Consider the following 16,587-nt stretch of genomic DNA (forward strand, 5'->3'; position numbering starts at 1 on the left):
TTGTTTGCGTTAGATCTCATACAGAAGTAGAGATATTAACAGTTATTTGCAGGGGGGGGGGGGTAACCCATCATCAGCCCCCCCTATCAAAAAATTGACCAAACAATTAGCTATTTTGGAAGATATTTGTTAGATCAGGTATGATCAACTACTTGTTTTGTTAGATCTCACATAATTACAGACTTATTAAGTGAGTAATGAGGGGGGCTAGCCCCCCACATGCAATTTTCAGGTAAAATTTGATGCAGAGTAATAGGCCTTCGTTAGATCCGGTAAGATCAAGTGGTTTCAATGTTAGATCTCATATAATTACAGAGATATTTCACATGAAAACACAGATATTAGGTAGTATTAACCGCCCCTGGACCACCTAACGCAGGATCGCGGTCCGGAGGCGGCTGTCTCAGGCAGAGTCACGCGTCTACGCGTCATATCACAAGACGCAAGACTTCCTGTGAACGCGCGCACACAGGCGCGCGCGTTCACAGGATCGGAAGGTAAGAGAGTGGATCTACAGCCTGCCAGCGGCGATCGTTCGCTGGCAGGCTGTAGATGCAATTTCTTTTAACCCCTAACAGGTATATTAGATGCTGTTTTGATAACAGCGTCTAATATACCTGCTACCTGGTCCTCTGGTGGTCCCTTTTGCTTGGATCGACCACCAGAGGACAAAGGCAGCTCAGTAAAGTAGCACCAAGCACCACTACACCCCCCCGTCACTTATTAACTTCTTATTAACCCCCTGATCACCCCATATAGACTCCCTGATCACCCCCCTGTCATTGATCACCCTCCTGTTAGGCTCCATTCAGACGCCCGTATCTGTTTTACGGATCCATGGATCGGATCTGCAAAACACATACGGACGTTTGAATGGAGCCTTACAGGGGGGTGATCAGGGAGTCTATTTGGGATGATCACCCCCCTGTAAGGCTCCATTCAGACGTCCGTATGTGTTTTACAGATCCATGGATCATATCCGCTAAACACATACAGACGTCTGAATGGAGCCTTACAAGGGGATGATCAATGACAGGGGGGTGATCACCACATATAGACTCCCTGATCACCCCAGTGTCATTGATCAGCCCCCTGTCATTGATCACCCCCCTGTAAGGCTCCATTCAGACGTCCGTATGTGTTTTACGGATCCACGGTGCCATGGATCGGATCCGCAAAACACATACGGACGTCTGAATGGAGCCTTACAGGGGGGTGATCAATGACAGGGGGGTGATCACCCCATATACACTCCCTGATCACCCCCCTGTAAGGCTCCATTCAGACGTCCGTATGTGTTTTACGGATCCACGGATCGCATCCGCAAAATACATACGGACGTCTGAATGGAGCCTTACAGGGGGGTGATCAATGACATATAGCCTATATAGACTCCCTGATCACCCCCTGTCATTGATCACCCCCCTGTAAGGCTCCATTCAGACGTCCGTATGTGTTTTACAGATCCACGGATCCATGGAGCGGATCTGCAAAACACATACGGACGTCTGAATGGAGCCTTACAGGGGGGTGATCAATGACAGGGGGGTGATCACCCCATATACACTCCCTGATCACCCCCCTGTCATTGATCACCCCCCTGTCAGGCTCCATTTAGACATTTTTTTGGCACAAGTTAGCGGAAATTGATTTTTATTTTATTTTTTTCTTACAAAGTCTCATATTCCACTAACTTGTGTCAAAAAATAAAATCTCACATGAACTCACATGAATTCCCTCATGGAATCCAAATGCGTAAAATGTTTTTGACATTTATATTCCAGACTTCTTCTCACGCTTTAGAGCCCCTAAAATGCCAGGGCAGTATAAATACCCCACATGTAACCCCATTTCGGAAAGAAGACACCCTAAGGTATTCGCTGAGGGGCATATTGAGTCCATGAAAGATTTAACTTTTTGTCCCAAGTTAGCGGAAAGGGAGACTTTGTGAGAAAAAACTAAAAAAAATCAATTTCCACTAACTTGTGCCCCAAAAAAATTCTTCTATGAACTCGCCATGCCCCTCATTGAATACCTTGGGGTGTCTTCTTTCCAAAATGTGGTCACATGTGGGGTATTTATACTGCCCTGGCATTTTAGAGGGGCCCTAAAGCGTGAGAAGAAGTCTGGAATCCAAATGTCTAAAAATGCCCTCCTAAAAGGAATTTGGGCCCCTTTGCGCATCTAGGCTGCAAAAAAGTGTCACACATGTGGTATCGCCATACTCAGGAGAAGTAGGGCAATGTGTTTTGGGGTGTCATTTTACATATACCCATGCTGGGTGAGATAAACATCTTAGTCAAATGCCAACTTTGTATAAAAAATTGGAAAAGTTGTCTTTTGTCGAGATATTTCTCTCACCCAGCATGGGTATATGTAAAATGACACCCCAAAACACATTCCCCAACTTCTCCTGAGTACGACGATACCACATGTGTGACACTTTTTTGCAGCCTAGGTGGGGAAAGGGGCCCAAATTCCAAAGAGCACCTTTCGGATTTCACAGGGCTTTTTTTTTTACACATTTTGATTTCAAACTACTTCTCACGCATTAGGGCCCCTAAAAAGCAAGGGCAGTATAACTACGCCACAAGTGACCCCATTTTGGAAATAAGACACCCCAAGGTATTCCGTGAGGGGCATGGCGAGTTCCTAGAATTTTTTATTTTTTGTCACAAGTTAGCGGAGAATTATGATTTTTTATTTTTTCTTACAAAGTCTCATATTCCACTAACTTTTGACAAAAAATTGCATTTTGTGTTTTTGTGTTTGTATCTGTATTTCGCCATAGCAATCTGCACCTGCTAGGGGTTGTGCGGGCTGAATCCCCCATATTTTTTCTTTGTAGTATATATTGGAGGCGTGGCGATCTCCAAGCAGTCATGCACACCTGACCAGTTAGTATGCCCTGGAGGCTGGTTTTAAAGTCAGTATAAAACTGAGTCTGCTTATATAGCACCTACTAGCAGCCATTAGGCTCCAGGAGAAGTATATAGTGGGCTCAGCATGCATGTTGGTACTTGCATCCCTGGATCCGATGAAAGCTGTAATGGCACCGGACGGGGTTAAAAGCAGAGTGTGCTTGGCGTGCATGCTGTACCTGCGCTCCCTGGACTTTGTGTGTCTGTCATGGCCCATAAAAGGTAGGAACTAGTGTTAGGGACCACTCATTAAGGCGACCTTGACGTGGTGAGTGGCTTATTACGCTTTGGCCAAAATGTACACCAATGCCTTATTCAACATCCAGCATAAAGGCAGGGCAGAGTGCTGGTTGCAGAGTGCCATTGCATCTGTGTTTTTGCGTTTGTATCTGTATTTCGCCATAGCAATCTGCACCTGCTAGGGGTTGTGCGGGCTGAATCCCCCAAAAATTTATATATAGATGTCGTTTTTTTTAAAAAAAAATTACAACTGAAAGTGAAAATTTTCATTTTTTTAAAAAAAATTAGTTAAATTTCGATTAACCACTTCAGCCCCGCTAGGTGAAACCCCCTTCATGACCAGGCCACTTTTTACACTTCGGCACTACACTACTTTCACCGTTTATCGCTCGGTCATGCAACTTACCACCCAAATGAATTTTACCTCCTTTTCTTCTCACTAATGGAGCTTTCATTTGGTGGTATTTTATTGCTGCTGACATTTTTACTTTTTTTGTTATTAATCAAAATGTAACGATTTTTTTTGCAAAAAAATGACATTTTTCACTTTCAGCTGTGAAATTTTGCAAAAAAAACGACATCCATATATAAATTTTTCGCTAAATTTATAGTTCTACATGTCTTTGATAAAAAAAAAATGTTTGGGCAAAAAAAAAATGGTTTGGGTAAAAGTTATAGCATTTACAAACTATGGTACAAAAATGTGAATTTCCGCTTTTTGAAACGGCTCTGATTTTCTGAGCACCTGTCATGTTTCCTGAGGTTCTACAATGCCCAAACAGTAGAAAAACCCCACAAATGACCCCATTTCGGAAAGTAGACACCCTAAGGTATTCGCTGATGGGCATAGTGAGTTCATAGAACTTTTTATTTTTTGTCACAAGTTAGCGGAAAATGATGATGATTTTTATTTTTTTATTTTTTTCTTACAAAGTCTCATATTCCACTAACTTGCGACAAAAAATAAAAAATTCTAGGAACTCACCATGCCCCTCACAGAATACCTTGGGGTGTCTTCTTTCCAAAATGGGGTCACTTGTGGCGTAGTTATACTGCCCTGGCAATTTAGGGGCCCAAATGTGTGAGAAGAACTTTGCAATCAAAATGTGTAAGAAATGACCGGTGAAATCTGAAAGGTGCACTTTGGAATATGCGCCCCTTTGCCCACCTTGGCAGCAAAAAAGTGTCACACATGTGGTATCGCCGTACTCAGGAGAAGTTGGGGAATGTGTTTTGGGGTGTCATTTTACATATACCCATGCTGGGTGAGAGAAATATCTTGGCAAAAGACAACTTTTCCCATTTTTTTATACAAAGTTGGCATTTGACCAAGATATTTTTCTCACCCAGCATGGGTATATGTAAAATGACACCCCAAAACACATTGCCCAACTTCTCCTGAGTACGGCGATAGCAGATGTGTCACACTTTTTTGCTGCCAAGGTGGGCAAAGGGGCACATATTCCAAAGTGCACCTTTCGGATTTTGCAGGGCATTTTTTACACATTTTGATTGCAAAGTTCTTCTCACACATTTGGGCCCCTAAATTGCCAGGGCAGTATAACTACGCCACAAGTGACCCCATTTTGGAAAGAAGACACCCTAAGGTATTCCGTGAGGGGCACTGCGAGTTCCTAGAATTTTTTATTTTTTGTCACAAGTTAGCGGAAAATGATGATTTTTTTTTTTTTCTCTTTTTTCCTTACAAAGTCTCATATTCCACTAACTTGCGACAAAAAATAAAAAATTCTAGGAACTCGCCATGCCCCTCACGGAATACCATGGGGTGTCTTCTTTCCAAAATGGGGTCACTTGTGGCGTAGTTATACTGCCCTGGCAATTTAGGGGCCCAAATGTGTGAGAAGAACTTTGCAATCAAAATGTGTAAGAAATGACCGGTGAAATCTGAAAGGTGCACTTTGGAATATGCGCCCCTTTGCCCACCTTGGCAGCAAAAAAGTGTCACACATGTGGTATCGCCGTACTCAGGAGAAGTTGGGGAATGTGTTTTGGGGGGTCATTTTACATATACCCATGCTGGGTGAGAGAAATATCTTGGCAAAAGACAACTTTTCCCATTTTTTTATACAAAGTTGGCATTTGACCAAGATATTTTTCTCACCCAGCATGGGTATATGTAAAATGACACCCCAAAACACATTGCCCAACTTCTCCTGAGTACGGCGATAGCAGATGTGTCACACTTTTTTGCTGCCAAGGTGGGCAAAGGGGCACATATTCCAAAGTGCACCTTTCGGATTTTGCAGGGCATTTTTTACACATTTTGATTGCAAAGTTCTTCTCACACATTTGGGCCCCTAAATTGCCAGGGCAGTATAACTACGCCACAAGTGACCCCATTTTGGAAAGAAGACACCCCAAGGTATTCCGTGAGGGGCACTGGCGAGTTCCTAGAATTTTTTATTTTTTGTCGCAAGTTAGTGGAATATGAGACTTTGTAAGGAAAAAAGAAAAAAAAAAAGAAAAATCATCATTTTCCGCTAAATTGTGACAAAAAATAAAAAATTCTAGGAACTCGCCGTGCCCCCCACGGAATACCTTGGGGTGTCTTCTTTCCAAAATGGGGTCACTTGTGGCGTAGTTATACTGCCCTGGCAATTTAGGGGCCCAAATGTGTAAGAAGTACCTTGAAATCAAAATGTGTAAAAAATGGCCTGCGAAATCTGAAAGGTGCCCCTTTGCCCACCTTGGCTGCAAAAAAGTGTCACACATGTGGTATCGCCGTACTCAGGAGAAGTTGGGGAATGTGTTTTGGGGGGTCATTTTACATATACCCATGCTGGGTGAGAGAAATATCTTGGCAAAAGACAACTTTTCCCATTTTTTTTATACAAAGTTGGCATTTGACCAAGATACTTTTCTCACCCAGCATGGGTATATGTAAAATGACACCCCAAAACACATTCCCCAACTTCTCCTGAGTACGGCGATACCAGATGTGTGACACTTTTTTGCAGCCTAGATGCGCAAAGGGGCCAAATTCCTTTTAGGAGGGCATTTTTAGACATTTGGATCCCAGACTTCTTCTCACACTTTCGGGCCCCTAAAAAGCCAGGGCAGTATAAATACCCCACATGTGACCCCACTTTGGAAAGAAGACACCCCGAGGTATTCAATGAGGGGCCTGGCGAGTTCCTAGAATTTTTTTTTTTTTTGCATAAGTTAGCGGATATTGATTTTTTTTGTTTTTTTTCTCACAAAGTCTCACTTTCCGCTAACTTAGGACAAAAATTTCAATCTTTCATGGACTCAATATGCCCCTCACGGAATACCTTGGGGTGTCTTCTTTCCGAAATGGGGTCACATGTGGGGTATTTATACTGCCCTGGCTTTTTAGGGGCCCTAAAGCGTGAGAAGTCTGGAATATAAATGTCTAAAAATGTTTACGCATTTGGATTCCGTGAGGGATATGGTGCGTCCATGTGAGATTTTATTTTTTGACACAAGTTAGTGGAATATGAGACTTTGTAAGAAAAAACGAAAACAAAAACAAACAAAAAATTTCCGCTAACTTGTGCCAAAAAAAATGGCTGAATGGAGCCTTACCAGGGGGGGAGTGATCAATGACAGGGGGGTGATCACCCATATAGACTCCCTGATCACCCCCTGACATTGATCACCCCCCCCTGTAAGGCTCCATTCAGACATCCGCATGATTTTTTACGGATCCATGGATACATGGATCGGATCCACAAAACGCATGCGGACGTCTGAATGGAGCCTTACAGGGGGGTTATCAATGACAGGGGGTGATCAGGGTAATCACCCCCCTGTCACTGATCACCCCCCCTGTAAGGCTCCATTCAGACGTCCGCATGATTTTTACGGATCCATGGATACATGGATCGGATCCACAGAACGCATGCGGACGTCTGAATGGAGCCTTACAGGGGGGTTATCAATGACAGGGGGTGATCAGGGTAATCAGGGTGATCACCCCCCTGTCACTGATCACCCCCCCTGTAAGGCTCCATTCAGACATCCGCATGATTTTTTACGGATCCATGGATACATGGATCGGATCCACAAAACGCATGCGGACGTCTGAATGGAGCCTTACAGGGGGGTTATCAATGACAGGGGGTGATCAGGGTAATCAGGGTGATCACCCCCCTGTCACTGATCACCCCCCTGTAAGGCTCCATTCAGACATCCGCATGATTTTTTACGGATCCATGGATACATGGATCGGATCCACAGAACGCATGCGGACGTCTGAATGGAGCCTTACAGGGGGGTTATCAATGACAGGGGGTGATCAGGGTAATCAGGGTGATCACCCCCCTGTCACTGATCACCCCCCCTGTAAGGCTCCATTCAGACATCCGCATGATTTTTACGGATCCATGGATACATGGATCGGATCCACAGAACGCATGCGGACGTCTGAATGGAGCCTTACAGGGGGGTTATCAATGACAGGGGGTGATCAGGGTAATCAGGGTGATCACCCCCCTGTCACTGATCACCCCCCCTGTAAGGCTCCATTCAGACATCCGCATGATTTTTTACGGATCCATGGATACATGGATCGGATCCACAGAACGCATGCGGACGTCTGAATGGAGCCTTACAGGGGGGTTATCAATGACAGGGGGTGATCAGGGTAATCAGGGTGATCACCCCCCTGTCACTGATCACCCCCCCTGTAAGGCTCCATTCAGACGTCCGCATGATTTTTACGGATCCATGGATCGGATCCGTAAAAATCATGCGGACGTCTGAATGGAGCCTGACAGGGGGGTGATCAATGACAGGGGGTGATCAGGGAGTGTATATGGGTGATCACCCCCCTGTAAGGCTCCATTCAGACGTCCGCATGATTTTTACGGATCCATGGATACATGGATCGGATCCGTAAAAATCATGCGGACGTCTGAATGGAGCCTGACAGGGCGGTGATCAATGACAGGGGGTGATCAGGGAGTGTATATGGGTGATCACCCGCCTGTCATTGATCACCCCCCTGTAAGGCTCCATTCAGACGTCCGCATGATTTTTACGGATCCATGGATACATGGATCGGATCCGTAAAAATCATGCGGACGTCTGAACGGAGCCTGACAGGGGGGTGATCAATGACAGGGCGGTGATCAATGACAGGGGGGTGATCAGGGAGTTTATATGGGGTGATCAGGGGTTTATAAGGGGTTAATAAGTGACCGGGGGGGGGGGGGTGTAGTGTAGTGTAGTGTGGTGTTTGGTGGGACTGTACTGACCTACCTGAGTCCTCTGGTGGTCGATCCTAACAAAAGGGACCACCAGAGGACCAGGTAGGAGGTATATTAGACGCTGTTATGAAAACAGCGTCTAATATACCTGTTAGGGGTTAAAAAATTCGGATCTCCAGCCTGCCAGCGAGCGATCGCCGCTGGCAGGCTGGAGATCCACTCGCTTACCTTCCGTTCCTGTGAGCGCGCGCGCCTGTGTGCGCGCGTTCACAGGAAATCTCGCGTCTCGCGAGATGACGCGCCGATGCGTCCAGGAGGAGAAAAGCAACCACCTTCCGGACGCATCGGCGCGTTAGGCGGTCCGGAGGTGGTTAATAACAAAAAAAGTAAAAATGTCAGCAGCAATGAAATACCACCAAATGAAAGCTCTATTAGTGAGAAGGTAAGTTGCATGACCGAGCAATAAACGGTGAAAGTAGTGTAGTGCAGAATTGTAAAAAGTGGTCTGGTCATTAAGGGTGTTTAAGCTAGGGGGGCTGAGGTGGTTAAATAGGGGGGCTAGCCCCCCCCCCCCCCCCCCCCCCCCACATGGAATTTTCGGGATTCAGGCTAATAGGCCTTCATTAGATCCGGTAAGATCAAGTGGTTTCAACGTTAGATCTCATTTAATTACAGACATATTATGGATATTTAGTATTACGTCAGGGGGGGCTAGCCCGCCACATGCAATTTTCAGGTAAAATTTGATGCAGACTAATAGGCCTTCGTTAGATCCGGTAAGAACAAGTGGTTTCAATGTTAGATCTCATTTAATTACAGAGATATTTCACATAAAAACACAGATATTAGGTAGTATTAAATAGGGGGGCTAGCCCCCCCCCCCCCCCCACATGCAATTTTCTGGTAAAATTTTATTCAGGCTAATAGGCCTTCGTTAGATACGGTAAGATCAAGTGGTTTTAACATTTGATCTCAATTAATTACAGAGATATTATGGATATTTGGTATTACGTCAGGGGGGCTAGCCCCCCACATGCAATTTTCAGGTAAAATTTGATTCAGGCTAATAGGCCTTCGTTAGATTCGGTAAGATCAAGTGGTTTCAACGTTAGATCTCATATAATTACAGAAATATTATGGATATTTGGTATTACGTAAGGGTGGGCTAGCCCCCCACATGCAATTTTTAGGTAAAATGTGATGCAGACTAATAGGCCTTCGTTAGATCCGGTAAGATCAAATGGTTTCAACGTTAGATCTCATATAATTACATAGATATTTCACATAAACAGAGATATGAGGTAATATGACATAAGGGATAGGGGGGTTGCCTTTCAAAAAGTACAGTATCAGCACCAATTTAGAGATGATTGGAGGATATACAGCCGAGTGATACACAAATAAAATACATTTCCCTAAATAGTTGTTGTGCTTGAATGCATTTTTAACAGTTAACTCCTGAGTTTAGTGTCAATTTAAAGTAAAATTAGGGCTTGTAAGTGTAGTATAGAATACCGAAACATCACTGAGATATATTCCAAACAGTGACAGATACTGCACCACTGTTCTATCGACATTACAGACAGTGACAGATACCGCACCGCTGTTCTATCGACATTACAGACAGTGACTGATACCGCACCGCTGTTCTATCGACATTACAGACAGTGACAGATACCGCACCGCTGTTCTATTGACATTACAGACAGTGACAGATACCGTACCGCTGTTCTATCGACATTACAGACAGTGACAGATACCGCACCGCTGTTCTATTGACATTACAGACAGTGACAGATACCGTACCGCTGTTCTATCGACATTACAGACAGTGACAGATACCGTACCGCTGTTCTATCGACATTACAGACAGTGACAGATACCGCACCGCTGTTCTATCGACATTACAGACAGTGACAGATACCGCACCGCTGTTCTATCGACATTACAGACAGTGACAGATACCGCACCGCTGTTCTATCAACATTACAGTTCTTGTCAATTATTTTTGACTTTTGAGCTATAGTATGGGAAAACCATATTCTTCACTTATTCCATTCACCTAGATCCATATCTAATTCCTGTGTATATTAAGGTTACAACCATTTTTCACATGTAATTCTGTTAAAGACAGATAGACATACAGATAGACAGACAGAATTAGGTAATAGATTTGGTAGGAGGTGTCGTGGCAGTCCAAAGTTTAACTACCGTATTTTCCGGCATATAAGACAACTTTCTAACACTAGCCGTTTTGTGCCCAGATGCGCCCCGAATCCTGGATCCCAGCGCCGCCCCTCTATTAATTTATTCACTGCACTCGTTCGTTCTTGCTGTGAGGGAGGAGGGAATAGAGGAGACAGCGCCAACTAACTGCGCATGTGCGAGATTTCAAGCGCCTTCAGAAGATAAAAAAACCAAAGTGCAGCGAATAAATTATCTTCTGAAGCTGCTCGTAATCTCGCGCATGCGCAGTTAGTTGGCGCTTTCTCCTCTATTCCCTCCTTCCTCACAGAAAGAACGAACGAGTGCAGTGAATAAATTAAGAGAGGGGCGGCGCTGGGATCCAGGATTTGGGGCGCGTCTGGGCACAAAACGGCGTCAGCCCCTTGGACACAAAAGTACCGGGACTGGTAATGATCTAACAAAGATCTAACCAATTGCATATGTTTTGTTCAAAAAATTTGATATGGGGGGGCTAACACGGCTGAGGTCACATAGGCTGCTGCTTTTTTTTTTATAGTGTGCAAGCACGACCACTGCTGCTGGATTACAGGGTGGTCATAACCATGGAAATGAGCAGTCTATAATGTGATAGAAAAATGAATCCAGTCAGCAAAGGAAGCAATATGGATAATAACAATACATTAGCATGTGACTTATTATTCCTATTAACTTTCTCTACATGATACTGTACAGTAAATGCTATTTGCTGAAGTAACAAAACCCCTTTAACCTTTAGGTATACGTGTTAAAAAAAACTATGATTGCCCACTTTAAAAACTCTAGCCTCTGTTCAGTAACACTTCTTTATGTGTGGAACAGTACTTGCCACTGGATAATGCGACTGTCAGTGTGTTTTGCATAATATCGGTTTATTATTACAGTTTGAAGGTAATGATATCTTTCTAATTTAACATTGAATTTAATATTTTGTTAGCATTCAACAATGAGTGGATGCATTGTGGGATTTATCACATACAAAGGTTTGTGACATTTTTACGCTAGAAAACTGGCGCGAGGGAATGATAAATTCCCTCCATTGTTTATTTTATTACTATCATACAGTGAACGTAGAAACCTTTCTTTATCGTGGTCTCAGTTTTAAACAGTTTACAGTATACAGTATCGACCAATACCTAAGTATCATACACTGCTGCAGATAGTCTGTGTCTCTACTGTCTCTTATACCAGCGGAACTATTATGTGCCTAAATAGGCAGGCTGTACGTCACAGATTGGTGTAATGTTCACACTTCAATCAGTGTTAGGTTCACGCTGCACACACTAAATGGTTCTCTCAGCCTAGAGGACCCTCTGACAAATATGTTTGTGACGTAAGCTGCTGCAGAAAGCTGTATCTCTATGAGCTGGTTGTCTGCTAGCAATTAAAATCCCTAACTAAAGCCTCCCCGACTTGTTTTGCTGCACTAGCAGCTTCTTCAAGGGTGTCGGAGCTTCTAAAGCGTTCTCGATCAACTTGGACATATAATGGTTCGCTACACACGTAATAGGTCACATTCCCCAATCAGAAATCAAGTAGCAGACCCCTTTTCCAGTTCTTGTCTATTTCCAAGCTTATAGGCCTATTGTATATCACTAACCGTAATGCTCACAGTGGCTCCCGTTTACATCGGCGCACTACCGACTCAAGCGCAATTCTACACAAAGGTCCTAATGCACGCCGACCACTTTAGAAGTCATTAACACAGAGGCTCACTTACTTTTTCTCCCTGCACTGTGTACAGTCGTGGCCAAAAGTTTTGAGAATGACACAAATATTAGTTTTCACAAAGTTTGCTGCTAAACTGCTTTTAGATCTTTGTTTCAGTTGTTTCTGTGATGTAGTGAAATATAATTACACGCACTTCATACGTTTCAAAGGCTTTTATCGACAATTACATGACATTTATGCAAAGAGTCAGTATTTGCAGTGTTGGCCCTTCTTTTTCAGGACCTCTGCAATTCGACTGGGCATGCTCTCAATCAACTTCTGGGCCAATTCCTGACTGATAGCAACCCATTCTTTCATAATCACTTCTTGGAGTTCGTCAGAATTAGTGGGTTTTTGTTTGTCCACCCGCCTCTTGAGGATTGACCACAAGTTCTCAACGGGATTAAGATCTGGGGAGTGAGTGAGCCCACTCCCTTGGATAAGAAGCAACCCCACACATGAATGGTCTCAGCATGCTTTACTGTTGGCATGACACAGGACTGATGGTAGTGCTCACCTTTTCTTCTCTGGGCAAGCCTTTTTCCTGATGCCCCAAACAATCTGAAAGAGGCTTCATCGGAGAATATGACTTTGCCCCAGTCCTCAGCAGTCCATTCACCATATTTTCTGCAGAAGATCAATCTGTTACTGATGTTTTTTTTTGGAGAGAAGTGGCTTCTTTGGTGCCCTTCTTGACACTAGGACATCTTCCAAAAGTCTTCGCCTCACTGTGCGTGCCGATGCGCTCACACCTGCCTGCTGCCATTCCTGAGCAAGCTCTGCACTGGTGGCACTCCGATCCCGCAGCTGAATCCTCTTTAGGAGACGATCCTGGCGCTTGCTGGACTTTCTTGGACGCCCTGAAGCCTTCTTAACAAGAATTGAACCTCTTTCCTTGAAGTTCTTGATGATCCTATAAATTGTTGATTGAGGTGCAATCTTAGTAGCCACAATATCTTTGCCTGTGAAGCCATTTTCTATGCAACGCAATGATGGCTGCACGCGTTTCTTTGCAGGTCACCATGGTTAACAATGGAAAAACAATGATTTCAAGCATCACCCTCCTTTTAACAGGTCAAGTCTGCCATTTTAACCCAATCAGCCTGACATAATGATCTCCAGGCTTGTGCTCGTCAACATTCTCACCTGAGTTAACAAGACGATTACTGAAATGATCTCAGCAGGTCCTTTAATGACAGCAATGAAATGCAGTGGAAAGGTTTTTTTGGGATTTAGTTAATTTTCATGGCAAAGAAGGACTATGCAATTCATCTGATCGCTCTTCATAACATTCTGGAGTATATGCAAATTGCTATTATAAAAACTTAAGCAGCAACTTTTCCAATTTCCAATATTTATGTAATTCTCAAAACTTTTGGCCACGACTGTACAGTATGTGTTAGCTTAGTAAGATTGTCTTTCTTTACACGGCCCGATGAAGCGGACGATTGTCGGGAACTAAGTATACCACTATGTGGGGTCGAGCGATGGCTACTGTTTAGACAGCACGATCTGCTGCCCAGAAAAAAATGGTTTTAGGTTTTTGCATGAAAGATTGTTTCACCCGATGAATGAGCATTATTCTCGTCCATTGTTTGATCTTTAGCGGGAATGAGCGATCGCACAGTTTTTGTCCTCAATGATCCGTCTGACAATCAGGCAGTGTAAATCCATCTTAACTGTGACTTAAATACAGTAACAGGTCACATTTTATTAGCAATCAATGGAGACATTTAGATAATTCCAAAGGGTTTACTTAATCCCTTCCCGACTAGTATGGCGCTAGCCGGGTCTTTAAAGATGGCGCCTTTAGTGTGGAGCAGGCGCCATAGCCGTGGGGTGCCTGCTGTTTTATACAGCAGACCCCCGCGGCTCATGTCATTTAACATTTCAGATGCCACGCTAAAACCTGACCATGGCATCTGATCATGTGCAAACTCGGAGAGGCTGGAGCTCGTGTGCAGCAGCTTCTGTCATAGAGAATGATAGGAGGCTGCTGCATAGTATTTCCTATTGAGCTCCTGTCTGTAGCAGGGCTCCATAGGAAACTAGTACATTTCATAGACTCCAATGCTAATGCAGAATAGCAGCCTAATGATTGCTTGAAGAAAAATAAAAAAATTCAAATCACCCCTCTTTCTCCAAAATAAAAAAAATAAAAAATACACATCATGGGTATTGCCATGTGCGAAAACGGCCATAATATAAAAATATAAAAATAGTTTCTCCATACGGCGAAATGGAAAAAAATGTTAAAATGGCTGTTTTGCCTTTTTTTGTCGCTTCATTTACCACAATTTTTTTTTATAAAAAGTGATCAAAAAGTCATACACATCCCAGAATGGTATCAATAAAAAGTACAGATCTCCCCACAAAAAGTGAATGCTCACACAGCTCCATACACATAACTACAAAGAAGTTATAGGGGTCAGAATATGGCAGCGAAAAAATAAAACAAATTTTTTTCCCAAGGTTTTTATTATTTTATTAGTATCAAATACATATAAGGTATCACCGGAGTCGTACTGACCTGTAGAATGAAAGTAATTGGTCATTTTTTTCGCACATCAAAAGTCTAAAATAAAAAAAATATATAAACTGTGGCGGAAATAGATTTTTTTCCCAATTCCACCACATTTGGAATTTTTTTCCTGCTTCCGACTACATCATATGCAATATGAAATTATGGTGTTGGAAAATACAACTTATCGCACACAAAAAAAAGCCCTCCTACGACTATGTGAACAGAAAAATAAAAAAGTTATGGCTCTGGGAAGGCAGGGAACTAAAAAAAAAAAAACTTTGATGTACAGTCGTGACCAAAAGTTTTGAGAATGACACAAATATTAGTTTTCACAAAGTTTGCTGCTAAACTGCTTTTAGATCTTTGTTTCAGTTGTTTCTGTGATGTAGTGAAATATAATTACACGCACTTCATACGTTTCAAAGGCTTTTATCGACAATTACATGACATTTATGCAAAGAGTCAGTATTTGCAGTGTTGGCCCTTCTTTTTCAGGACCTCTGCAATTCAACTGGGCATGCTGTCAATCAACTTCTGGGCCAATTCCTGACTGATAGCAACCCATTCTTTCATAATCACTTCTTGGAGTTTGTCAGAATTAGTGGCTTTTTGTTTGTCCACCCGCCTCTTGAGGATTGACCACAAGTTCTCAATGGGATTAACATCTGGGGAGTTTCCAGGCCATGGACCCAAAATGTCAACGTTTTGGTCCCCGAGCCACTTAGTTATCACTTTTGCCTTATGGCACGGTGCTCCATCGTGCTGGAAAATGCATTGCTCTTCACCAAACTGTTGTTGGATTGTTGGGAGAAGTTGCTGTTGAAGGGTGTTTTACCATTCTTTATTCATGGCTGTGTTTTGGGGCAAAATTGTGAGTGAGCACACTCCCTTGGATGAGAAGCAACCCCACACATGAATGGTCTCAGGATGCTTTACTGTTGGCATGACACAGGACTGATGGTAGCGCTCACCTTTTCTTCTCCTGACAAGCCTTTTTCCTGATGCCCCAAACAATCGGAAAGAGGCTTCATCGGAGAATATGACTTTGCCCTAGTCCTCAGCAGTCCATTCACCATATTTTCTGCAGAAGATCAATCTGTCCCTGATGTTTTTTTGGAGAGAAGTGGCTTCTTTGCTGCCTATCTTGACACTAGGCCATCTTCCAAAAGTCTTCGCCTCACTGTGCGTGCAGATGCGCTCACACCTGCCTGCTGCCATTCCTGAGCATGCTCTGCACTGGTGACACTCCGATCCCGCAGCTGAATCCTCTTTATGAGACGATCCTGGCGCTTGCTGGACTTTCTTGGACGCCCTGAAGCCTTCTTAACAAGAATTGAACCTTTTTCCTTGAAGTTCTTGATGATCCTATAAATTGTTGATTGAGGTGCAATCTTAGTAGCCACAATATCCTTGCCTGTGAAGCCATTTTTATGCAACGCAATGATGGCTGCACGCGTTTCTTTGCAGGTCACCATGGTTAACAATGGAAGAACAATGATTTCAAGCATCACCCTCTTTTTAACAGGTCAAGTCTGCCATTTTAACCCAATCAGCCTGACATAATGATCTCCAGCCTTGTGCTCGTCAACATTCTCACCTGAGTTAACAAGACTATTACTGAAATCATCTCAGCAGGTCCTTTAATGACAGCAATGAAATGCAGTGGAAAGGTTTTTTGGGGATTAAGTTAATTTTCATGGCAAAGAAGGACTATGCAATTCATCTGATCGCTCTTCATAACATTCTGGAGTATATGCAAATTGCTATTATAAAAACT

The sequence above is a fragment of the Bufo gargarizans genome, chromosome 1, assembly GCF_014858855.1.
Source record: "Bufo gargarizans isolate SCDJY-AF-19 chromosome 1, ASM1485885v1, whole genome shotgun sequence".
NCBI lineage: Eukaryota > Metazoa > Chordata > Amphibia > Anura > Bufonidae > Bufo > Bufo gargarizans.